We start from the raw sequence: 26,847 nt of genomic DNA on the forward strand, positions 1-26,847 counted from the left end.
TCACTGGGTAACCTCCAAGGTAGGTGGGCATAGCAAACAAACCCATTAAAAAGGGTACAGTATTTAGATAGACATTTCTTTAAAAAAGATACACAAATGGGAAATAATCATATGAAAACATGCTCAAGTCCATTAGCCATTAGGGAAAGGCACATCAAAAGCATGATGGGTTATCACTCCACACCATTCAAATGGAAATTATTTTTTAAACTGTAAACTAGCAAGTGCTGGTATCGATGCAGATAAACAGGAAACCTTATACACTGTTGGTTGGAATGTAAAATAATGCATTGGCTGTGGAAAACAGTTTTGCAGTTTCTCAAAAAGTTAAACTTAGAATTACCATATGACCTGGCAATCCCACTTCTGGACATATATCCAAAAGAAATGAAAGCAGAGATTCAGACAGGTATTTGTATGCCAATCTTCAGAGCACAACAGACAAAAGGCAGAAGTCAAATAACCACCAGCAGATGAATGGATAAACAAAATGTGGTAAATATATACAATGGAACATGATTCAACTGTAAGAAACAATGAAACTCTGATGCATGTGACAACATGGATGAATCATGAAGACATTATGTTCAGTGAAATAAGCCAAACACAAAAGGACAAATATTATATGATCTCACTGGTATAAACTAATTATAATAATCAAACTCATAGATTTACAATCTAGAATATAAGTTACCAAGGGATAGAACAGTGGTAGAGAATGGAAAGCTGATGCTTAAATTGTACATAATTTCTATTTAGGTTGACTGTAAATCTTTGGGAATGGATATTGGTGATGGAAGGACCTTACTATGGAGCATGTTTGTGAATGTGGTTGAGGGAAGTAGTTTTAGGTTATATACGTTACTAGAAGGAAAGTTAGAACCCCAAACATGGGATTGTTTAACTACGTGAACACTGTTGTGGATGAGGCACTGCAGTTAATAGTACAAATATGAGGTTGTTATTTCATGAATTATAACCTATGACACTACTACATGTTGTTAATAATAGGAAAGTATATGGAAAAATATACCTAATGTAAATGGACTATACTTACCAGTAATATCTTAATATTCTTTCATCAATCATAACCAAGGTAGCACACTAATGCAGAGTCAACAAGAAGGATACATGGGAACACAGTTTTTACATGAATTTTCTGTAAACATAAAACTTCCCTAATTTTAAAAAATTACAATAATTAAGAAAGCATTATGCTAAGTGAAAGAATCTAGGCACACAATACCACATATTCTATGATTTCATTACTACAAAATGTAAAGATAAATTTATAGAGATGGAATTAGATTACAGGTTATGTAGGGCTGGGTATGGTAGAGGGATTGAGAGGTGACTGCTAAGGGTATGGGGTTTTTCTTCTTGGAATGATGAAATTGTTCTAAACTTGATTGTGGTGATGAATGCACAACTCTGTGATTATACTTAAGTCACTGTTGGCACACTTTGGATAGATTTATGGCATGTGACTGTATCTCAATAAAACTGCTTTAAAGACTCAGGCACACATTGTGGAGGTCCTTGTAGTACAGTATAATAACTCTGCATTTTACTGTAAGTTGGGAATGCATGGGGATTTCACTAAAGAGTGACAAGGGACTGAGACCTGCCTTAGGTTTGAACAGGATCATTCAGGTTGCTAGATAAAAATCGACCACAGTGGCAAGCAGGTCAAAGGCAGATCAGTTATGCAGCTATCACAGTAGTCCAGGCGAGCGATATGGTGGATGAGACAGAACAGCAACAGTTAGGGAAACCAGGTGGTCAGGTTTTGCACATATTTGAAGTGTTGATGCTGGATTGATGTGGGGTAAGAAAATGACAAAATCCCAAAATCCAAATGATAGAGGAATGAACAAACAGGAGGAATGCAACTATGGACTAAATTAGACTGTTATTATTCTAATAATGGAAGAACTTGTAACATTGATAGACAGTGGACACAAGAGGTTCTGAGGGGAGGGAGAGGGAAGAAGAGGAGTTAACATGGGGCATTTTTGAAACACTGGAATAATTTGGCATGATACTGCAATAACAGATACAACTCATACATTTTTTCAAAACTTATAAAAATGTGCTGTGCAAAGTGTAAAACATAATGTAAACTACAGACCATACTTAGTAGCAATGCTTCAATATGTGGTCATCACGTGAAACAAATGGACCACACTAATGAAAGATATTCATGGGAAAAGGGTGTTAAAGGGAAGGAGTAGGATATATGGGAATTCCCCATATTGTGATGGAACATCAATGTCATCTAAAGCTCCTTTAAAAATAGAGAAAAAAATTTTTTTGCTTCAAATTATGACACTGAAGCAGAAGTATCAATGGAGTCATGCTAGGCAAGAGAAAGACTGGGGCATCATCAGAACTAGTTCATAATTGAACACATGGAAAGATTCCAAAGGGACAGTACACTGACTGAGACCGTAAAAAAAAAAAAAACTGATACATTGGTCTTCACCAAACTTTAAACCACTGATCCGCAAAAGAACTATAAAGGCAAACTACCAACAGAATAATATTTGGAAATTTAACTATGACAAAGAAAGAACAGATACCTAGAATATCTGGAACAGGTATCTAGAATATTGGGACTGGATGTGGCTGAAGCAGTTGAGTGCCTGTTTCTCACAAGGGAGGTTCTGGGTTCAGTTCCAAATACCTGCTAAAATAAACAAAAACAAGCAAACAAAGGAAAAAACATGGCTTAGTGGTAGAGTACTAGCTTCCCACTTACAAGGTCCTGGGTTCAATCCCTTGCCCTAGTACCATATACACACAAAAAACAATATAGATATCTAGAATAAATTAAAAGAATTTCAAATTTCTCAAAATTCAACAATGAGAAAACAATTCTGTTAGAAAATGGGCAATACTTATGAATAAACTTTTCACCATAGTAGATATATGGATGGGAAATAAGTACATGAAGAGATGCTTGATATAATTAGCTATTAGAGACATGTAACCTACACCATTATCACACATAACTACACACTATTAAAGCAACTAAAATAAAAAGTGACAACACCAAATGCTGGTGAAATTACAGAGAAACTGAATCTCTCATACATTGCTAAAGGGAATGTAAAATGGTACAGTCACTCTGAAACTAGTTAGCCTGGAAGCGGCTGTGGCTCAGTCAGTTGGGCTCCCATCTACCATATGGGAGGCCCTGGGTTTGCATCCCAGGGCCTCCTTGTGAAGGCAGGCTTGCCCACATGCTGTGGAGAGCCTCCAGCCCAGGCATTGCGGAGTGCCACCGAGTCTGCAAGCGCAGCTGAGTGCCAACTCAGCAAGGTGACACAACAAAATAAAAGGGAGACAAGCAAAAACACAGAAGTGCATGCAGTGAATGGACACAGAATAGACAAGAAGCAAGCCACAAGGGGGGGTGGGAGGGAAATAAAATAAAAATAAATACAGACACAGAAGAACGTACAGCGAATGGACACAGAGAGCAGACAGCAAGCAAAATGCCACAAAGTGGGGAAGGGGGTAAAAAAAAGCCAAACTGGTTAGCAGTTTCTTATAAAACTAAATATATACTTATCATACAGCCCAGCAAGTGCACTTCTGCACATTAATCACATAGAAATGAAAACTTATGCCGAAACTAAAACATCAGTTTTTTCTTTTTAAAAGATTTAATCAAACAGATAAACCTCTAGGCTAACCAAACATAAAATAAAGAAGATACAAATTACCAATACCAGGAATGGAAGAGGGATCACTATTACTGGTTCGAGAGACGTTAAAAGGATAACTCAAACAAGACTATGAACATCCCTACGTCCAATAAGTTTATAACTTAGATGTAATGGCTCAAAATTCCTTGAGAGATGCAAACTATCAAAACTCACACAAGAACAGATATATAATCAGAATAGTCCTAGAGCCATTAAAAATTTGAATCAATAATTAATAACATTCCAAAAAAGAAAGGACCAGGTTCAGACACTGGCAAATTCTACCAAACATTTAAGGAAAAATGAAACCAATTCTCCACAATCTCTTTCAGAAAACAAAGCAGAGGTGACATTTCCTAACTCACTCTATGAGGACAACATTAGCCTAATGGCAAAACCAGATAAAGATATTAAAGGAATGGAAAACACATACCAATATTTCTCATGAATATAAAACCAAAACTTTGTCACTGTTTAGGGGACTCCTGGAAGGAAAATTCATGTAACAGGACATATTCAAATGCCTGTCTTGACCCCTTCAGAATCTTTATTATTATTGTATATTTTGTGGGAAAAACACACACCCATTTTAAGAAAAATCAACTGTTGATAAAGCTACACAATGAAAGGTAAGCCTGCCTCTCATCTAGCCCCTACTCCCTCAGCTCTTCCCCCTCCCAGACACCCACCTACCAATTTCTCTCACCTCCTTGCTGGACAGGCCCACCGGGCACAAAAATAAGTGCCTGTGTCTGATTTTACAGCCTATTTTTTACACGATTTTTTTTAACTTAAATTTTTAAGTTATTCGGTCATTAAGTCAACCTTTCTTAAAGAAATTTCCATAACAGACCTAATAGTGTGACCATATGATATAAAGTCACATCAGGATACTCTTAGTGAGGGGGTGGGGCATGAAAAGGTAGGACAACAGACATAAACCAGGACTGCCCTGGACAAATGGGAACACACTATGTTAATAAAGAAGGGTCAGTTCCCTCCCCAGTGCACAGGACTAACACCTACCACAAACATCCCCAGGCTGCAGAGCTCAAGGTGGCCTGGCACCTGAGGAGCCACAGCCATCACCAAAGGCCTGGCTGCCGAAGCCTGGACGCCAACTGCCAAGGCCTGCAGCCTGCAGTTGAGCATCATGGGAGGAGGCAGGGCAGCTTCCAGGGCCACCCACCAACTGCCAAGGTCTGCAGCCTGGAGCTGAGCATCATGGGAGGGGGGGGGTGGCTTCCAGGGCCACCCACCAACTGCCAAGGCCTGCAGCCTGGAGCTGAGCATCATGGGAGGAGGCAGGGCAGCTTCCAGGGCCACCCACCAACTGCCAAGGCCTGCAGCCTAGAGCTGAGCATCCTGGGAAGGGGGACAGCTTTCAGGCCCACCCACATGCAGGCCCACCCCACCACAGGGCCCAGCCAGGGCCTAGGGACTGGGTTGGCCCCGCCCACCTCCTGGTTCAGGCACTCCAGGGTGCAGACACTGGACCATCTGTACCATTCCTCACATTTTTAGTTTTTTTTCCCAACTCCTTAACATTCTCCACTTAATGTGTTATCAGCTCTTTTGGCATTTCACCTTCTCTTTCTACTTAAGCATTATCTTGTCACCCTATTTCTTAGAGATTACATTTCAGGTTGAAGTATTTTTTGAATTTTATTTTCTTATTTCTTCTCATTCATTTTCTGCATTTTTTATAAAATTTATATCTTGTCATATATTGGGTATTTTCTTAATGCCTTTTATCTAATTTTCAGAAAGTACATTTCAGCACATAATGTAGATCACCATTTGTTGTGAATTTCTCTGCCCTCACTCCTTTTCTCCCTATTATTACCTTGGTACTTGAAAATAAAATAATGTGGATTTTTTTGTTAGTATTCATATAGTTTAAAAAAGTATATAGACAGAAATGAAATTGAAAACAGCTTTCCCAACAATATTGATCTGTTTCTCTCTCTACATTTTTCATGAAATGTTTTCAAGTAAGAAATCTTTCTTGCTGACATTTCTGGATTCTGTACTTCTACCACTCTTAAAACCGGGTCTTCACTCTCATTACTTCTATTGAACCTTTTGTTCCCTATTTTCTTCTTCCATCTGGCTACCAAATATTCCTGTTATATGTACTCCTCTACTGAAGAGAAAAATTACCACATTGCCAAAATCTAATCATTCCCTATAAATGTCTATATATTCTCAAAACCAGTTATCCATAAATGTCTATATATTTTAAAAATCAATTATCTATGTTATTTGAATAACTTATGCTGTATTTGTGAATTACCTTAATTTTTTATATTTATATTTATTGTATCCCTACAATCATTAGATTTTAGTTTCTCTTATTTTATAATGACTAAAGAGTTATCAACTTTCTATGTTTTATATCAATCTATTTTTATACAGATTTGGTGTTAGCAATCATAGTTCATATTCAGCAAATTCTTTAAAATTTCTATTGCTTTTGATTCACAATCACAGAGGTTCAGAGTCATTTATATTTGGACTACAATATTACCACCATATGGCATAATACGTATCATCAGGCACACATACCAGCACCCCCCAAAGTAATCTTTATAGTTCCCATGATCCCCAAGGATTGTGCTTAATATGTGCCCTTGCTCCATTAAAAGTACTATTTTATAAACAACCTCTAAAAGAAAAATTCATTTAATTGGTTTCACTGAATTTTTAAAATTTAAGAACACATCAAAATATTTCAGGTATTGTCTACCATTATCTTATTACTAAAACTTGAACATATGGATATTAGTAAGAATTAAGTTCTTCAAAACCATAAAAATGGAGGTATCCTACAATTAACTCACATTCCAGGATTTCAGAAATGCACTTGCAGGATGCCAACAATGTGGGGACTTTCTGCTGCTGACTAATTCATTTGTGGAAGTCATTCTACTGTGTTCACAGCTGCATCTAAAAAACCCACAGCTAACATCATACTCAATAGTGAAATACTGAAAAACTCTCCCATCAGGTCACAAACAAGGTAAGTTAGCTCACTTTCATCACTGCTTTTTAACACTGGACCTGAAGTTCTTGCCAAGCAAATGGGTAAGAAAAAGAAATAAAGTCATTCAAATTGGAATGGAAGAAGTAAAGCTTTCCTTACACACTGCCGACATAAGCTTTTAAATACATAATTTCAAAAGATTCAACATAACTAATGCAATATAGACTTTAAGCAAACTTGGATTGTATGAGATACACACAAAAAAGTCATTTTGTTTATATAGTACAGCAAAAAAAAAATCTGAAATGGACTTTTTTTCAAAGTCTATTCAATAAGCAGGCTAACAAATAAAATACCTAAGAATGAATGTAATGAAAGGATAGAAACACTGAAACACTAGCAAACACTCTTGATGAAACTGAAGAAGACCTAAACATATAGCAAGACATCCATTATTCAAGGATGATAAGACTGCATTGTTCTACTATCAGTACTACCCACAAGGAACTACAGACTCAAAATAGTTATAAAAATCACAGCAGGGTGCAGAGGTGGCTCAAGTGATTAGGCACCTGCCTACTATGTGGTAGGCCCAGGTTTGGTTCCTAAAAAAAGATAGATGAGCAAACAATGCCAGGGGAATAAATCAGTCTTCAAAAAAAACAAAACTCCCAGCAGCCATTTTTTTTACAAAAATGGAAAAACCAATTCTCAAATTTAAATGGCATCAGTAAGGGACTTGAATTGACAAAACAATCACCTTTCTCCTTTGTGAGACTGGGAAAGATTAATTTATAATAGAAGGGCTTTCACTGAGATGAGGCTTAGGTAGGAATTTGTGGGATCCTCAGGGATATTGGGGTTCACAGAAATTTGGGTTGTAATTCTCCCTGTTAATAGAGGGTCACTATTTTCTGGAAGTCTCCTGGGGACTCAGAGGCAAGGATGTGGAATATCTCTGACAGCAGTGCCATTTTTCTCTTTTGGGGAATTTTCATTCAGGCTGGGTGCAGCCTTGGGTTCTCAGAAGGAAGTAGAGGTCTCTGAAAGAACAAATAGTTGACCATCTTCCCTCCCTTGTATACCCTAAATCATAGGATCTGCAGTGAGTTAAACATAAGCAAGGGTATGACACTTCAATCAACATCACTAGTGACCAATAAAATTCATAAGAAAACTAGAAATTCTCTGTTGGAGAAAAACCGGCTAGGACACGGAGACTAACAGACCACAGGCAGAATATGTATTTATTGAGAAGCTCTCCCAATGGAGGGGGTCTGAAGAACAGGCTTCAGTCCCCCCACCAGCATGGTCCGGGTCTGAAGAGAGACTTCAGCCAACTCCTGGAAGGAGGGTGGGGACTTGAATTTATAATGAACTTTCCTAAGCAGGGAAATGAGTTAGTGGGAGGGAGTTGAGGGTCTGAGTGAATTACTGGGAGGGGGTTGAGGGAGTTTATGGCTTCTTGGGATGCTGCAGGAAAAGTTTCTTTTCATGTGTAGGGATTAAAGGATATGTAAATAGCGAAGGTTTCCATCTCAGTTTTCCTCTGATATGCAGGTACAGGTAGTAAAGATCTCCATTTCCCTCTATTCCTGACCCTATGAGGTTTCTTGTTTAACCTGTGGGAAAGTGCCTGCCATGCCCTCAGACACAGGAGAGGGGGTTTGCCTTTTCCCAGTGCATATCAGGGGAAACTGAGATACAGCTTGTTAATTATTGCAAACCTCTCACAGTCTCACTGCTACATCTTTTGGAATGGACACGATCTAGGTGAGGAAAGACTTAAATAGCAAGGTTCACTCTCCAGGCTGCTGAGAGTTGTTCGGGTCTTTACTCAGGGAGACAACTGTTGTTGATCACCTCCAGAGAAGTTCTCATATCACTGATTGTACTTTTCAACCCAGAATTTCTATTCCTGTTGATTTTATACTTTCTAGCTCTTTACTGATATTCTCTATTTCGTGAGACATCATTCTCATGTTTTCCTTTTACTCATTGAGCAGATTAAAAATTGGTAATTTAGATACTAGTCTAGGAAAATGGCACTGATGTAGATGGGCACTGCTCAGTTCTTCTGCAAAAAATGGCAGCGAGGGGGCAGGGGCCTCATCTGAGTGAGCTGTCTTGGAATCCACACAGCAGGAGGCTGCAGGCCTGCAGGCATCATTCAGCAGGCAGTTGCACAGAGAGATAAAGAGCCCAACCTAAAACCAAGTAGATGATCCCTGTGGCTAGAAAAGCCTGGGTAAATCCTACCCTCAAGGCAAATAACCTCTGTGGAACCCCTGGCTCACAAAGGCCAGCTGAGTGGGAGGGAAAAATTCCCTAGAGGAAGGGGGGTTTGGCTAAGTGTGGGGAGTGGTTTCCTTTCTGTGGGTTTGGGCACCTGAGCCCCCTTTCAATCTTGGGGTAGATACCAGCCACACTGAGGTGGCCCTGGGGCGAGGGGAGAGGGACTCTGATCAGGCAGGCTGCCACACCCAGCTGCACTGGGAGAGAGGAACTTGGTCAAGGAGGGGTGGAGACAGGCTCCTAACTACTAGCCTGACCCCTGAGAACTGTTTTAGAAGTCCAACTGCCTAAGGGAAATGGGGGCAGGAAGAGCCAGATAAGCTTTCAGGGGCCTATTTAGCCTATAGACCTGCTGTAGCTCAGTAGGGGAATTCCTGCTTTGCTTGAAGATCCCTAGTTTGAGCCCTGGTACCTCCTAAGGGATCCAGGGAGAGATAAGGCACACAGCCAGCACCTTAAGATAGGGAACTTACTGACTGAGTTTCTATTGTTTTCTTCTGTGGTATACTGGATATATTTTTTTCCTTTTTCCTTTATTTTACTCACTAAAACTGGATACATCACCTGCAGAGGGCAGGTTGCCAGGTGACTGATGAGCACCAGCAGCCTGAGAAGGCCTCCAGGGGCCTAAGAGTGAAGGCTGCTCTCCCTAGATTGTTTGTTACTGTGCTGTTTCTTGTTTATTCTTTTCCCTTTGTTTGAATTTTTTTCTTTTACTTATTTTTCCAAGTTACTTTATTTCTCTTCTTTCCTTCATTTTTCCATCTTCTGACTTCTGTAGCTTTTCTTCCATTCCACGACTTCTTGTTTGGCCCTCATTTTTTTCTTTTTCTTTCTCTCTTTATTTTCCTTCTATTCTCTTCTCATCTCTTCAGCCTTTTAACTCACTCTACTTCTTTTATATTTTGTTCCTTTATTTTTTCCTACGCATCTGTCCAGACTTTTAATTTGTTGTTTGTTTCTTTTTTTAAAAATTTATTGAAATATATCACTCATACATAAACATACATAAATAAGTGTATAATAGTTGTGAACTTACAAAACAAACATATATAACATCTTACCCTACCACCAATAACTTGCACTGTTTTTAAACCTTTTGAACTAATGATTAAAGAGCATTGTCAAAATATTACTATTATTTTCCCTTAACCAATCCGATTATCATCTTCGTATCATTTATATATGAACATACGTAAACAATTAAGTGTATAGTAAAAGTTGTGAACTTAAAGCAAACATGCATAACATCACACAGGGGTCTCACCCATCAACTCTCCACCAACACCTTGCATTGTCATGAGATGTTTGTTACAAATTATGAAAGAATATTGTCAAAACCTTACTACTAATCATAGTCCTTATCTTACATTTGGTGTTTTACCCCAACCCACCCTATTGTTTTTTAAATATATTTTTTGACAGAAGTTGTAAACTTATAAAACAATCATGCACATGTGCAGAATTCCCAAACACCACATCAACATACCACAATGTGGTGTGTGATTTGCTACAGATAAAATAATATCATCTGATTGTTACCATGTCCATAGTGTACATTTGGCTCACATTTTCCATACTGCCTCAGTATCAACACAGTACATCTTTTGCATAGATGCAAGAATATTACTACAAACCACAGTCCACAGGTCACTCCAGCTATATTTTTCCATGCTTCTCCACATTCTCAACACACTGCAGTAGTGATATACATTTGTTCTAGCTAACAAAGGACACTCTTGCATCTGTTCCATCAACCACAATTCCCATCCACCTCTTGGTTTACTGTGCTATTCAGTTCCTAGATTATTCTCTAGCATTCTGTGAATTGGCATTTACATAACTACACTACCATTTCAGTCACATTCCCATTTATAAACTAGCTGTTACTCACTGTGTGTTACCATCCATCCTAAAAATTTCCACATTTTTACAGTAAAGCTAATTAAAACTTCTACATACATTAAACATCAGTAGTGCACTCAGTCCTTCTCTTATCTCCTTTAAGAATCCACCACCTACCACCAGGTCTTCAAGATATTTTCCAATAATTTCATCGAGAAGTTTTATGGTTCTTGTTTTTTAGTTTTTTCATCCATTTTGAGTTAATTTTTGGATAAAGTGTGAGTTAGGGGTCCTCTTTCCTTCTTTGAGCTATGGATAGCCAATTCTTCAGCATCTTTTGTTGAATTGATTGTTCTGCACGAGCAGTGTGAGTTTCACAGTCTAGTCAAAAATCACTTGACCAAACGTGTGAGGGACTGTTTCTGAACCCTAAATTTGGTTCCGTTGCTCTACTGTGTCTGTTTTAGGCCGGTAACATGCTGTTTTTTACCACTATAGGTAAGTATTATGATTTAAAATCTGGAGATGAGGGTTTACTTTTTCTTTTTATGATGTTTCTGGCTATTCCGGACTCCTAACCCTTCCAAATAAATTTAATGATCATGTTTTCAATTTTTTCTTTAATGCTGGTAGAATTTTTATCAGGATTTCATTAAATCTGCATATCAATTTGAGTAGAATTGACATCTTAATATTCAGTCTTCCGATCCATGAGCATGGAATGTTCTTCCAGTTATTTAAGGCTTTTTAAATTTGTTTTAACATTGAGTTGCAGTTTTCTGAATACAAGTGCTTTACATCATTGGTTAAGTTTATTTCTGACTATTTGAGTTTTATCTATTTTATTTTCACCACTCTTTCAGTTACTTTTATTAATATAATCTTCATTTCTAGACTCTCTTCCAGGCCCCTCTTTTCTGTCTTTTCTTTTCAGGCTCTAACACACCCTTGAGTATTTCCTGAAAATCTGGCCTCTTGCTTAGAAATTCTCTCAGTTTCTGTTTATCTGTGAATATTCTAATTTTGCCCTCATTTTTGAAAGACAGTCTTACTGGATATAAGATTCTTGGCTAGAAGTTTTTCTCTTGTAGTATCTTAAATAAATCAGAGCACTGTCTTCTTGCCTTCATGGTTTCCGGTGAGAAATCAGCATTTAATCTTATTGCATAAACCTTATATGTTATGCACTGCTTTTCTCTGGCTGTTCTCAGAATTCTTTGTCTTTGGCCTTTGACACTCTAATGAGTATGTGTCTTGGAATTGGTCTATTCGGATTTTTTCAGATGGGAGTACATTGTCCTTCTTGGACAGGGATATCTATGTCCTTCAATAGGGTTGGGAAATTTTCTACCATTATTTCTTCAGATATTGCTTCTGCCCCTTTTCCCTTCTCTTCTCCTTCTGGTACACCCATGACATGTATGTTTGCATGACTTTTGCTGTCATTTAGTTCCCTGAGACCTTGTTCAATTTTTTCCATTCTTTTCTTCATCTGTTCTTTTGTATGTTCACTTTCAGAGGCCATTTCTTCTGCCTCCTCAAATCTGCTATTATATGATTCCAATGTTTTTTAAATTTCATTTATTGTACCTTTCATTCCCAAAAGATCTGCTATTTTTCTATGTATGCTTTCAAATTCTTTGTGATCATCCAGTGTCTTAATATTCTTAATCTCTTTAGCCATCTCATTGAACTTACTAAGGAGATTGGTTTAAACATTCATAATTAGTTGTCTTAACTCTTTATGTCACCTGGAGGCTTATCTTGTTCCTTTAATTGGGCCATAGCTTCCTGTTTCTTGGTGTGGATTGTAATTTTTTGTTGGTGTCTTCACGTCTGGCTTACTAGAGTATTTTTCTGGGTGCAATTTTTCTCTTTAGTTTAGGGCTTCCTGTTCTTTCTCCCTTGCTGTATGTGCAGTAGGAGCCAAGCATTTAGATGGTGCTGTAAGCTGTGGAGGCTCAAGCTGCTCTCATGGCACCAGGGACCAATGAAGCTTCTTCCAACTTTCTCCTTTGCCAAGGGTAGGGACAGAGTCACAGCTATGTGGAATAATCCAAGTTCAGGCCTAAACTGTGCTGCCCAGAGAGACTGATGAAGCTTCACATCCTTTTCTCCCCTACCTGGGGTGGGGATGGGGCAGCAGGTGTGGGCAGCAATTTATGTAGTGCAGATCCAAGATGACTGCCGTTGCCCTGGTAGACTTCTGATTTTTAGTCTATGCCAGCCAAAGTTACCTGCAGTTACCTGTATATGCTGGTGCAGGGTTCCTCAGCCTCCTCCCTGCCACAGGCAGGGCTGAAGCCTAGGCTAAGGCTGCAGGCTGATCTGTGTGATAGAAACTGATTACTGCTGACACAGAGTTTCAGTCAGTTCAGCTTCCCCTCGACTGCGGTGGAATAAAAGTGGCAGCTACCAGTCTCTTTCCAACTTGGGCTGCTTCACACCTCAGCTGTTCCTAGGGTTATCCCCTTAGCCATCCAAGACTACCAATCAGTAGCCAAAATTGGCAGCCAACTGTCTCCTCCTCTCCTGTTTCTGGGAAATGGAGTTTCCAATTCCAGCCACAGAGCAGCTCCTGGGGTGGCTTGTGCCACTAGAGTAGGATAATCACCGGCCTCCGTAGCTTGGCCAGTAATTTCCTGGAAAGGCTGGTGCGGTCCCCACAGCTTTCTCCCTGCTGGAGGTGGCACTGGGGCCTAGGTTAGAGCTGCAATATGATCTGGATGGAAAGAAGCCAGTCCCCACCAGCACTGGGATTTTCAATCTGCCCTGTTTCCTCTTGTGCCAGGCGCAGAGTTATGATGGCAGCTCCCAGCCTCTTTGATTTGGACAGGCTCAAACTTTAGCTGTTCTCCAGATCATACTGTAGCCCATTGAATTTACTCATCAGTAGATGAAATTTGTGCCCAACCATCTCTTCCTCCCTTGTTCTTGGAAAGTGGAGCTTTCAATTCCAGCCACAGAACAGCTCCCAAGTTGGCTTGTGCTTCCAATGGAGGACGGGCACTGGCCTCCAGGGCATGGAGAGCTCTGCTTAGGAGTCTTCTCTGCAGATGGGCAGTCTCCTCCTTCCACTCCCCCAAGGATGTTGCAGGATGCTCTTCTGGCCTCCTGGAGCCTCCAAACAGGTGCTCCAGCTAGCTTCAGAGAGCTCTGGGTGTTTGCTAACTGCCTGTAGCATGAGCTGCCTCTAGGAACTCCTTACTCCACAACCATCTTGTTGGTTCTCTATGTTGTTTCTTGTTTAAAGGTTTTTCTATTCCAACACTTTTTATTCTTATTCCCTTGTATTTTTAATGAATTTTTTACTCATATCATTTAGTTTCCTAGCTCTTGTACACTTCCTCGTCTAACTTTTTTGTATTATTATTACCATTATTCTTCTCTTTTCTCTGATCCTTTTTTTTTTTTTTTACAAGGGAACAGAGACAACTGCAAGGATATTGAATAAAAGGGACCAAGTATCAAAAAATAACCTAGAGGATTTCTGGGAAAATGATGGTTGAGTAGGTAGGTAGAGACACACCCTCTAAGAAAAAAAGAGGAGAGGGCAGGGACCTGTCTAAAGGAGCTGCTTTGGATATATAGAGAACAGGAAGGTACCCTGAGTCATCTAGAAAGGTACTAGATAAAGAAAACTGAGTTGCTTACCCCAGTGGTTGGAAACAGCACATATACCCCACAATCACAGCAAGTAACAGCATGGCCCCTGGCTTGCTGCTGCCAAGGGTCTGGGAGGAGGAGTTCCCTGGGAGGAAAGGGGTCTGGCACAGCCAGGTGGTTTTTTAGTGGTGACTTTGTCTAGCTGTGGCCCCTGTGAATCTCAGAAGGACCCTGACCTGACAGGCCGCCCACCTGGGGAGAGAAAGCAATTACACCAGAGAGGGTTTGAGCACAGGCACCTCATCAGTAGGACTCTAGCAAGCTACAGAAGTCTAAAAACACCTTGGGGAAAGGTGGCAGCTAGCTATCTAAAGAGCCATTAACCTAAGAAGACAATTTAGCTCAGTTGAAGAATTCCTGATTTGACTATAGGAGGCCCCTGGTTTGATTCCCAGGTCAATCAAGAGCATGAGCCACCTGGTTGTCAGGTATCATCCAGCTTGTACTTTATGACAAGGAAAATAATATTCTTTTTGTTTCAGGCTTTCTTGGTTCTGTTATTTCTTTAAAACAAAACAAAACAAAACTTCTTTAATTTTAACTTTTTAAATTGTAATTGCAAAAACCCCGTACATCACCCTCAGAGGGCAGGCTACAGGGTGAATGATGAACAGCAGCAGCTCGAGAAGCTCCTAAGGGGCTCAAAGGGAAGGCTGTGTTTTCTCCACTGTTTTGTTGCTGTTGCTGCTGCTTTCTTTCTTGTTTGTTGTGACACCCCTTTCTTTGTCATCCCTCCTCCTTTTTTTACTTTTACTGATATTTTCTACCTACGTTATTTCTTTTCTTTCCTTCCTTTCTCTATCTCTTGTTTTCTGTTGTTTTCATTCATCACAACTCTTTTTGTTTGGGTTTCAATATTTTTTAATTTTTATTTCTCTCTTTTTTCTGTTTCCTTTCCTTATTTTTTTACTTTCTTTTTTCTTCTTCTATTCTATTTTCTTTTCCTCTCTTTTTATCGTTCCAGGCTTTTAATACATTCTATATATTTTTCTCTATTTTGTTTCTCATTTCACTTTTTCTATTCCTCTTTTTACATCTTATTTTTCTTTACTATTTATGATCTTTTCTCATATAAATTATTTTGCTGGGTCTTTTACAGCACCCCTTCTACCTTTTATTAGTAGCAGTACTACTACTATTTTTCTTTCTCTATTATTATATCTTTGTTTTTCTCTGGTCTTATGTTTTTTCAAGGGAACATAGACAACATAAAGGAAATAGAATAAAAGGAACAAAGAGTCAAAAGGAAACCTTACAAGACAAAAAGAACAAAATATAACCCTAGAAAGAGAAGTTAACCAACTGAATTAACACATCAAAATAAAAAGACGCCTAGACACCAACAAAAAACTGCAAGCCATACTAAGAAACAAGACATGGCCTGGTCTAATGACAAACTAAAAGATAGGAGGAGATAGAGAACATGGATAATCAAAGAAATACCATGAATCGACTTAATGAAGTGAAGGAAGAGATTAAGGATATCAAGAAAACACTGAGGGAACATACTAAAGAAATTGTAAACACACCTAAAAAGATACCAGATATAAGGGTGATAAATGGCACAATGCCGGAAATCAAAAATACACCACTAGCACATAATAGCAGATTTGAAAAGGCAGAGAAAAGAATCCCTGTTGTGGATCTGAAATCAGATAGTAGAACAGATACATAAAAAGATATAAAAACTCCAGGAGGGACTTAAGGATTTGAGTGACAACACAAAATCCGCGAACTTATGCATTACAGGCATCTCAGAAGGAGAAGAGAAGGGAGAGGGGACAGAAGGAGGGTTGGAGGAAATAACGGCTGAAAATCTCCCAACTCTATTGAGGGATATGGATGCACATGTCCAGGAAGTGCAGCACACCCAAACAGTATAAATCCTAGCAGGGCTACCACAAAACATGTACTTGTCAAACTGTCCAATATTCAAGACAAAGAGAGAATACTAAAAGCAGCAAGAGAAAAGAGATCCATCACAAACAAGTGAAGCTCAATAAGATTAGGTGCTGATTTCTCATCTGAAGCCATGGAGGCAAGAAGGAAGTAGAATGACATGGTTAAGGTGCTAAAAGAAAAAAACTTCCAGCCAAGATCTCTATCCAGCAAAGCTGGTATTCAAAAATGAGAAAGAATTCAATATATTAACAAATATACACAAATTAAGAGAGTTCATCCATAGTAAACCTGCCCATGAAGAAATAGTAAAGAGAGTTCTGCAGGATGAAAGGAAAAAAACAGGAGAGAAAGACATGGAGGAGAACATAAGAATAACTGAAAAGATAAAAAGAGAAATTAAAACATATGGTATAGGCGAGTAGATGCAGGTCAGTGGTTGAGTGCCTGCTTCCCATGTATGAGGTCCTGGGTTAAATCATCGATGCCTCCAAAAACAACAACAACAACAACAACAAAAAACTTGATTCCTAAAATCATATGGCATATATAAACCTGTAGAAAATTTGGCTAATATAAGTAATTCCTTGGCAGTAAGAACAGTGGATGTTAAAGGCTTAAATTCTCCAATCAAGAGATACAGATTGGCAGAATGGATAAGGAAATATGACCCATCTATATGCTGCCTACAAGAATCTCACCTTAGACCCAGGGACACAAGGAGACTCGAAGTGAATAGTTAGAAAACAATTTTACAAGCAAACAATCAGAAAGGGGCGAAGAGTAGCCATACTAATATCGCATAAAATAGACTTTAAATTCAAAACTATTTAAGGGACAAAAAAAGGACATGATATATTAATAAAGGGAGAAATTTCTCAAGGAGAAAGAAAAATCATAAACATTTATGCACTTAACCAGGGGCCTTGAAATACACAAGGTGAACACTGGAAAAACAAAGTGGAGAAAGAGATGACTGTACAATTATTGTGGGGGACTTTAATACACCATTATCACCATTAGACAGAACATCTCAACAGAGAATCAATAAATAAAGACCTTGAATAATACATTAGAGGATCTGAACCTGATAAACATATACAGAACATTACACCCAAATACACTGGAACGTACATTCTTTCCAAGTGCTCATGGACCACTCTCTAGGATAGACCACATGGTAGGCCACAGAACAACTGTCAATGAATTCAGAAAGACTGAAATTATACAAAATAATTTATCTGACCACAACGGAATGAAACTGGAAATCAGTAAGGGGCACAGAAACAGATTAGGCACAAAGATATGGAAATTAAACAACACACTCTTAGACAATCAGTAGGTAAAGGAGGAAATTCCAAAAGAAATCAGAAACTACCTTGAAACAAATGAAAATGACAACACAACGTATCATACCCTATGGGATACAGCAAAAGCTGTACTGAGAAGGAAATTCACAGCCTTAAATGTCTATATTAAAAAAGAAGAGAGTGCTAAAATCAAAGATCTAAATGCACACCCAGAGGAACTGGAAAAGAACAACAAACTAACTTGACAGGAAGGAGAAAGAAGGAAATAACAAAGATTAGTGCAGAACTAAATGAAATTGAAAATAAAAAAGAACTAGAAAAAATAAAACCAAAAGCTGGTTCTCTGAGAAGATTAATAAAATTGACAAAATCTTAGGGAAAAAAAAAGATGCAAATACATAACATAAGAAATGAAGAAGGGCATATCACCACTGACCGCACAGAAATAAAGTGTATTATAAGAGGATACTTTGAAAAATTTTATGCCAACAAAAAAGATAATTTAGAGGAAATGGACAAATTCCTAGAAACACACAGGCAGCCTACATTGATGAAAGAAGATGAACTAAACAGACCAAGATGTAAATGACTTATGCACAGAAAACTACACAACACTGTTAAAGGAAATCAAAGAAGACTTAAATAAAAGGAAGAATATTCACTATTCATAGATAGGAATACTAAACATCATTAAGATGTCCATTCTATACAAAGTGATTTACCGATTTATTGCAATCCCATTAAAAATTACCACACCATTTTTTACTGAATTGGAAAAACTAATTATGAAATTTATTTGGAAGGACAAGAGGTCCTGAATAGTCAAAGATGTATTGAAAAAGAAAAATGAAATCAGAGGAATCACACTACTTGACTAAAGGACACTCAAAACTGTACGGTATTGGCACAAGGACAGACATACTGATCAGCAGACCCAAGCTGAGAGTTCTAATGTGGATCCTTGCATACACAGTCAACTGGTATTCAACAAGGCCACCAAGCCCATTCAACTGGGAGAAAACACCCTCTTCAACAAATGGTACTTGTAGAACTGGATAACCATATCCAAAAGAATGAGAGAGGAACACCATATCATACCTTGTACAAAAATTTACTCAAGATGAGTCAAAGATCTAAATAGAAGAGCCAAGATTATAATGATCTTGGAAGATAACGTAAGGAAGCTGATACAGGATCTTGTATTAGGAAATGGTTTCATGAACTTTACATCTAAAGCACGAGAAGCAAAAGAAAAACTATATAGATGGGACCTTCTCAAAATTAAAAACTTTTCTACCTCAGAGGAGTTTGTCAAGAAAGTGAAAAGGAAGCCTACACAATGTGAGAAAATATTTGGTAACCATATATCCAATAGGGGCCTAGTATCAAGCATATATAAAGGAATCCTACACCTTGAAAATAAAAAGATAAACAACTCATTTTAAAAATGGGCAAGTGATTTGAATAGACACTTCTCCAAAGAAGAAATACAAATGGCTAAAAAGCACAAGAAAAGGTGTTCAACATCACTAGCTATTAGGGACATGCAAATCAAAACTACAATGAGATATCATCTTACACCCATTACACTGGCAGTGATTAGAAAAACAGTGGATTACAAATGTTGGAGAGGACATGGAGGAATGGAAACAATTATCCACTGCTGGTGGGTATGTAGAATGGTGCAGCCATGGGAACCTAACTGTAGAATGACCATATGATCCAAAAATCTCACCGCTAGGTATATACACATAAGAACTGACAGCAATGACACAAACAGATATATGCACACCAATGTTGAGAGTGGCATCATTCACTATTGCCAAAAGTTGGAAACAACCCAAACGTCCATCAACTGATGAATGGATAAACAAACTGTGGTATACACATACGATAGAATATTACTCAGCTGTAAGAAGGAATGCAGTAAGAACACATGGGATAACATGGATGAATTTTGAAGACCTTATGTTGCGTGAAGCAAGCCAGGCACTGAAGGGCAAATATTACATTACCTCAGTGTAATAAGTGAACTAAATAAATTTTAGTTCAGTGAACTAAAATTGAACAGACTCACAGAGCTAGAAGCTGGAAGATAGGTTTACAAGAGACAGGGAGAAGAAGGTTGTGAGCAAATGCCCATATGGGCAAAATCCTTGATAAGGTGGAAGTATGTAGTTGTGCGGTGGATGGGCATGACAGTGGTAAGTGATACTACAGGGTTGGTCTGTGTGAGGAGGGATGGTTGGACTATCCATGGAATGGGGAGTATTAGGGGTGGGACCAGGCACCATCTGGATATTTGAAGGTACCTTCTTGAAACTACAAAGTTCAGAATGTTCTTTTGGCAATAAGGTAGGAGAGTGTTACTGGTTTAGGGTGTTGGTTCTGGGGAGCATTCGGGAGAATGCACACCTGGGGCAGGCTTCTAGGGAGTGTATGAGTGTTCACCTTGTCATAGTGTGTTGTATCAGTGGGTGGGACCTAATGAGCGGGAAAATGTTGGACTCCCATCCTGAGGAGTACTATGTTCTCAAATAGAGGGGTGGGTGTCTCTTGAGAGCATAGGCAGTGAAGGACAGGCGAGTATGTCAAGCTCTCAATGTTGGTGCAAGTAACTATGAATCTTGCTCTGTAAGGAGTGAAGCTTGGGGTTGCCATGGGTCCCTAGGGGTGGGGGAAGGAGGAACAGAGTAGCTGGAACATGGGGCATTTTGCAGGCAATGGAAGTATTCTACATGATCTTTTTTCTTCTTTTTATTTTTTTGTTCTTTTATTAATTTTCTCTATATGATCTTGCAATGATGGATACAGGCATGTTTAAAATTCATCAAATTTATGTAAGTGTATGGTCTAAAATGTAAACCATAAAAATGTAAATCAATGACAATGTTTAGTAAGAATGTTTCAATATTTGTACATCAGTTGTAAAAAATGTACCATAAAATGTTATTAACAGGGGAAAGGGGGAGAGGGGGAGAATGTTGGGTATATGGGAATAGTCTATTCTGTACATGACTTCTCTGGTAACCTAAAGCTTCTTTGAAGATAAAATGCTCAATTCATACTTGTTAAATAACAGTGATAAACAGAGGCCCTTTCCTCAACAAGAAAGTTTCCCTGAGTAATTCATGAGCACAACCACCAATGTACTGACAGTTGTGTCCTCTCAGTCCCTCCTAGGGACACACTGGAGAAGCTTCCTAATGTCAGGCAAAAGAGGAAAACCCACGCAATCCTTAGGTAAGATTTCCTTTCTTTGCTTGAAATACTTACGTTGCTTTCTTGTTTTTGTGTTTTCAGTCAAGATTTGAAAACATCATGTAGATCATAGAATTTAGGTACCATCCTCTTGTGTGTGTAGTATGTGCATATGTGTGTGTGAGTGGAATCTCTTATTAGCTGATTTCTGGTTCTAAGGGCATTCAATGTTGGTAGTACCAGATTGGAAAGTGTATGGCAGAAGGACTTTTAATTGGTAACAATTTTCCTCTTTCAATTAGAAATGTTGTAACTGTCAACCGGAATGGACTTGAAATAAAATTCCTCAATACTCAGGCTTCTTCTAATCTTGCTTTTGTGCTCTATGACACAACCACTGTTTTCCATCTGGTTTTCTGGAGCAACAAAGAGAGCAAAAAATCCATGCGAACAATACCCACCATGATACAATACTCACAGTGATTTTTTTTCCTTCACAATGGGTGGCCTCAAGTACAAGAGGAATCTCTTGGCTGAGGAATCTCTCTGGCTGAGGAAGGAAATCTAAATGACTGTGATGGGGTTTCCTTGTTGGCTTTAGCGAGGATAGTGCATTGATAACATTTCCCATGTGGGAGTGAGGATTACGGATGTGGCGAGAGAAACTGATTTTCAGGAAAAGATCTTTGATCACGTTACTACAGTTCCTGGAATCAGCTGGGTTCCCTTTGGGGGGTCTAGCTTACCATAAATTGGAGTTGCGCTTTGTCAAGGTGTAAATCTATGTCATGGGATTGTGCATGTTTGTGTGTGTATGTGTGCTACTATGTATTTATCCTAAACATAGGTCTTATTCACACAGGACAATTGCCACTGTCAACTATGTCAAGAATATAATCTTACCACTGCCAAGTTTACATATAGAACTCATTCAGTCATTATCACAGTCATATGTAGTGGGTTTGTTTATTACACACACAACTGAGATGGACGATCCCAGGCATGGAGACAAATGTTTCCAATCTCATGTCGAAGAGGCCTAACATGTACCCCATCAAGTAACCTCAGTGTTGATACAATGAGACTACCCTTAAACTGTGAAATGGGAATATTAGATACTGAACAAGGGAGATCTAGCATCTGTGCATACTGTTGAAATTTCCCAAGCCTAGAGTTTCCAAATACGGCCCAACATTGTAAGGTAAGCTAAATAGTCAAACCACTTATTGCAACTTCCACATGCCTTGATTTCAATCTGATAGGTGTTTTATGTAAACATAAAATGACAAGATTTTCTTGAAACCCAACTTTAATTCACATGTGTCCACTAGGCAACTTATGAATAAGGGGATCAAAAATTTAAACTGTAAATAAAGTATTAATAATGTTCCTGTCTTTGACTGTAAGTCACCAACAGCTCTTTCAATTGTGAATGATTTTCCCAGGTCTTTGTCTTAAGGATAAAGAGTGAAAAATTGTTTCTTAGTCAAAAAGCTACTACCCATGACACCAGTCCATCAGTAGCATGAAAATCACTATCTGCCCAAGAAGAGGGAGCATGGGAAGATATCACCGAGGAACTGCCCTACAGTTGGTAATATGGAAATGCAATCATGTCGATTCAAGAATAATGACTGCAGTTTATTCAGTCCCATATGGAGGGAAAATCCATAAAATGCCTAAGTCATATTCTTCTTTTACATGTGAACATTTTAATTTACTAATTAAATCAGAAGTGCCACAATCACAGAAATAAGGATGCATTTACAACTCAAGACTGGTTCACATCTAATAGTGGACAGTGTTTCAACCCAAAGTGTGGACATTAGTCTATTTCTGAACATTAGATGAAATACACTCCTCTCGTGGCAGCCTGATATTATTTATGAATTCCAAAATGAGATATTGATCATGGTTGTAAACTGGTCTGTTCTAGTGGGCATGATACCCCTCTGATTATATTAAATTAGAAGGTTTCACTTTTACTTTATTAAATCAAGATTAGGCAGATGTTCGTTCAGGGAGAAGATAGAAAAAGATGCAGAGAAGAATACAGAGATAAGCCTGATAGTTTGGAGCTAAAGAGAAGAGAGCAGCTGAGAAGCCCTGAGAGCTCAGCCTCATGCCAACCTACAGCTGGGAAGTGAGGAAGCTGGGATGATGGAGCCTTAAGGGAAGAAGGAAGACTGGACCCTTGTACACATGCCCACCATCTTGTTTCAACATGTGGCAAATGACTTTGGGTAACAAAGTACCTCTTATAGTACCTTGAGAGGGATACTTTAGGGCCTTCTGACTATATGCTTCTACCCCAAATAAATACCCTTTATAAAAGCAACAGATACCTGATATTTTGCATCAGCACCACTTTGGCTAATACCCCTGAAATAATGCGTCCATATTTTGAAAAAATTAACACTTTATTCAGAGCAGTTTTAGATTCACATGAAAATGAATACTTTAGATAGTTCTAAAGTTCCTACATCTTCCCCTCCCATCTTTCCCCTCCTTGCTCAGCATACTGCATTAGTTGTTTAGTTTGTACAATTACAGTGCCGATTTCAATACATCCCTATGAAGGCTCAATATCTGTTGAAAAGCTCTGCAGGGAAACGGACTTGGCCCAGTGGTTAGGGCGTCCGTCTACCACATGGGAGGTCCGCGGTTCAAACCCCAGGCCTCCTTGACCCGTGTGGAGCTGGCCCATGCGCAGTGCTGATGTGCACAAGGAGTGCCGCACCACGCAGGGGTGTCCCCCGCGTAGGGGAGCCCCACGCACAAGGAGTGCACCCTGTAAGGAGAGCCGCCCAGCATGAAAGAAGGTGCAGCCTGCCCAGGAATGGCGCCGTCCACACTTCCCGTGCTGCTGATGACAACAGAAGCGGACAAAGAAACAAGACGCAGCAAACAGACACAGAGAACAGACAACTGGGGGAGGGGGGGATCATTAAATAAATAAATCTTTAAAAAAAAAAAAAGAAAGAAAGAAAAGCTCTGCAGGCTCTGACCAAGGTATATTGTCTCATATTGTGGAAAACAGTGAAGCAGTCCCTCAAAAAATGAAATATAGAGTAACCATATGACCAGCAATCTAACAAATCTATATACAGACATATATACACATAGATATATAAAATAACTATGTATTGAAAAATCGACTAAGATACTTGCAAACCAATGTTTACAGCAGCATTATTCACAATAGCCAATGGTCAAAACTATGCAAGTGTCCACCAACAGATGAATGAATACCAAAAGAAAAAGTGCTATATCCATATAAGGGAATTCAGCCATAGAAAGTAATAGAAGTTCTGAGATGTCCTACTACATGGATGATTCAATATGATTATACTGAGTCAAATTAGATGATACAAAAGACAAAGAGTGTATGATTCTGCATATGTAACAACATCTAGGAAAAGAAAACAGAGAAGGAAGGAGATTAAGGATTATTAATAGGAATTAAGGGGAAAGGGCAATGAGAGTAATACCTATAGATAAGAGTGTCCGTTTCAGGTAATGAAGAAATTTTGGAGATTAAAGGTGATGTTAAAGATTGTTAACATAATTGATGCCAATGAGTTAATTGTACCAATAAAAATGGCTAAAATGGGAATTTTCTTTACAGACATGTCAACTTATAAAATTTAACAAAACCTTATAAAATACATGTGACAGGCAAATCCATAATGAACTTAATGTCAAGGAGATACAGGAAATTTAGTTGGGCTTCAAAATGGGCAGAAGGGTATGGGCTCTGTGTGAGTCAGTGTGTAATTTAGAACCATTATTACATGAACTATTTCATATTAATTTAGATTGCCTTTAGCTACAAAGCCAAGGACTCTACTTCTAATAATTTTCCTGTTTTCACTAGTCTTTCTCACATAGAGGAAGTCTGAGTAACATCACATGTATGCTTTATAATCAAACAGCCCTGATCACTATAGGCCCTTGTCCTAGTTAAAGTTCCCCAGGTAATGTATGAACTGCAACCAGTGCACTGGACAGCTACTGTTTCCCTCAAGCTCCCATCAAAGACCTGATGGAGGGGCCTCCTAGTGACAGCGAGATGAGGAGACTGCCTCTAATGCTGAGGTAAGGCCACCTGTTTTTGTCTAAGACAGAAATGTTTCTTTCTCACATTCCTTTTCACATTGAGTACAGATCTTGCTACATGTTGTACCTACAGACACAAGCTGCTGTTTTGTGGAAGGAAGAACTGAAAAGGAGAATCCTATGAACAGATCCCTGACACAAGAGGGCTTTAAAAATGTCAACATCTGACTGTTCCACTGTTAAAGGCCGAAGATGGAGAGTCAGTAAGTCAGTGAATAAACACACCTGGTGGAGAAAAGGAAGACTGATGGAAAAATACACTGTTACTAAGTGATCATTTTTAAATGGTAAGATATCAATATTTTCATATCTATAATTATTATTTTTACCACAAAGATGAGTGAGTAGATGTAATAGAATGCATTGCCTGCAACTGAATTGATTCCACCAAAAAAACCTTGCATTTAATCAAGTAGAAATTCCTGTAGTATATTTGGTTAATGCAGAGTCAGTTTATTCAGATTCATTGAGGCTGAATTCATTGGCGATGTAAAGAAGACACCAGCAAGGACTTCCAAGAAGATGGCAGAGTAGAAAGACAGGGCACTCTCTCATTCTCCAGAAAAGTAGCTGGAGGACAGGTTGAAATGGACTGGGAAAAGATCTTTGAGGCACTGGGAGAGCAGGAAAACACCACCAGAGGAATAGAGACAGCTGCTTAGACACAGAAGAAGCCATGAGGAGAGGACAGAGCTGTTTGCCTGATATTCTATGGCTGACCTTGTGAAGAGAGGCAGAGCTTAGAGAGCCTCACAGCCTAGAGATGACCTTGTGGTGAAAACACAGGAGCTGATCCTGGAAATGAACCACAACAGGAGAGGAACCCAAGAAGCCTGAACCTTTGCAGACATCAGCAGCCACCTGCCTCTAATACATGGTAAAAGACATTGATGAGGGAAGTAATTTATACTTTATCACCTGGTAAATAAGCTTCTAAACCAAATAAATACCCTTTACAAAGGCCAGCAGATTTCTGCTATTTTGCCTCAGCACTTCTGTGGCTGACTAAGACACTGGGTCCAGAGCCTAGTTTTGAGCAACTAACAGGGACAAGCCTAATGATCCAGGTTGAAACAAGAATCAAAGAGCAGCGGTAACACACAGACTCCAGCCACCAAATCCCATGAAAAGGGAAAGAAATTGAGCATCTGAGTAACCTGCATCCTAATCAGATGCCTAACGTGAGCAAAAATTTACAAGCCAGACTAAGAAAATAGAAAACATGGCCCAGGAAAAGGAATACGTCAAAGCACCAAAAGACACACAGAACTTGAGAGAACTAATTAACAAAATGTGTGCAAATTCTGAAATGAAATTAATGACATGAAAAAATATATGGCTAAAGAAATGAATGACATCAAGAAGATACTGAACAAGCACAAAGAAAAATGTGAATTCTGACATAAAAAAGTAACAGAGCTAATGGGAATGAAAGACACAATAAGTGAGGTAAAAAAACTCATTAAAGGCATAAAATAGCAAATCTGAAATGAGAGAAGAAAGAATAAGTGATACCAAAGACAGAACAGCTAAAACTGAAGGGAGAAAAGAATGCAAAAAAATGAGCAAGGGCTTCAAGGAGTTGAGTGACAATGCAAAAAGCAACAACATTCATGTTATAAGAGTTCCAGGAGAAGAGAAGGGAAAAAGGGGAATAAAGAGTATTTGAGGAAACAATAGCTGAAAATTTACCAACTCTCATGAAAGAAATGAACCTACATTTCTAAGAAGCCCACCATATCCCAATCAGAATAAATGCAAGTAGACCTATTCCAAGACACATACTACTCAGAAGGTCAAATGTCAGAGATAA

At 38.8% G+C, this 26,847-nt stretch overlaps 1 long non-coding RNA gene across 3 annotated transcripts in view; it reads right to left on the reverse strand.

Moving 5' to 3' along the window:
- Nucleotides 1–26,847, reverse strand: part of LOC131276461 (uncharacterized) — a 75,262-nt gene that overhangs the window by 37,436 nt on the left and 10,979 nt on the right. Inside the window, exon 4 of one of the 3 annotated variants that reach the window (XR_009183933.1) lies at nt 2,583–2,689. The exons of the other annotated variants lie outside the window; for them this stretch is intronic. This is a non-coding gene — a long non-coding RNA (uncharacterized lncRNA). The remainder of the gene's footprint in view (nt 1–2,582; nt 2,690–26,847) is intronic. 3 annotated transcript variants of the gene reach the window in all.

Source organism: Dasypus novemcinctus, chromosome 28, assembly GCF_030445035.2.
Source record: "Dasypus novemcinctus isolate mDasNov1 chromosome 28, mDasNov1.1.hap2, whole genome shotgun sequence".
NCBI lineage: Eukaryota > Metazoa > Chordata > Mammalia > Cingulata > Dasypodidae > Dasypus > Dasypus novemcinctus.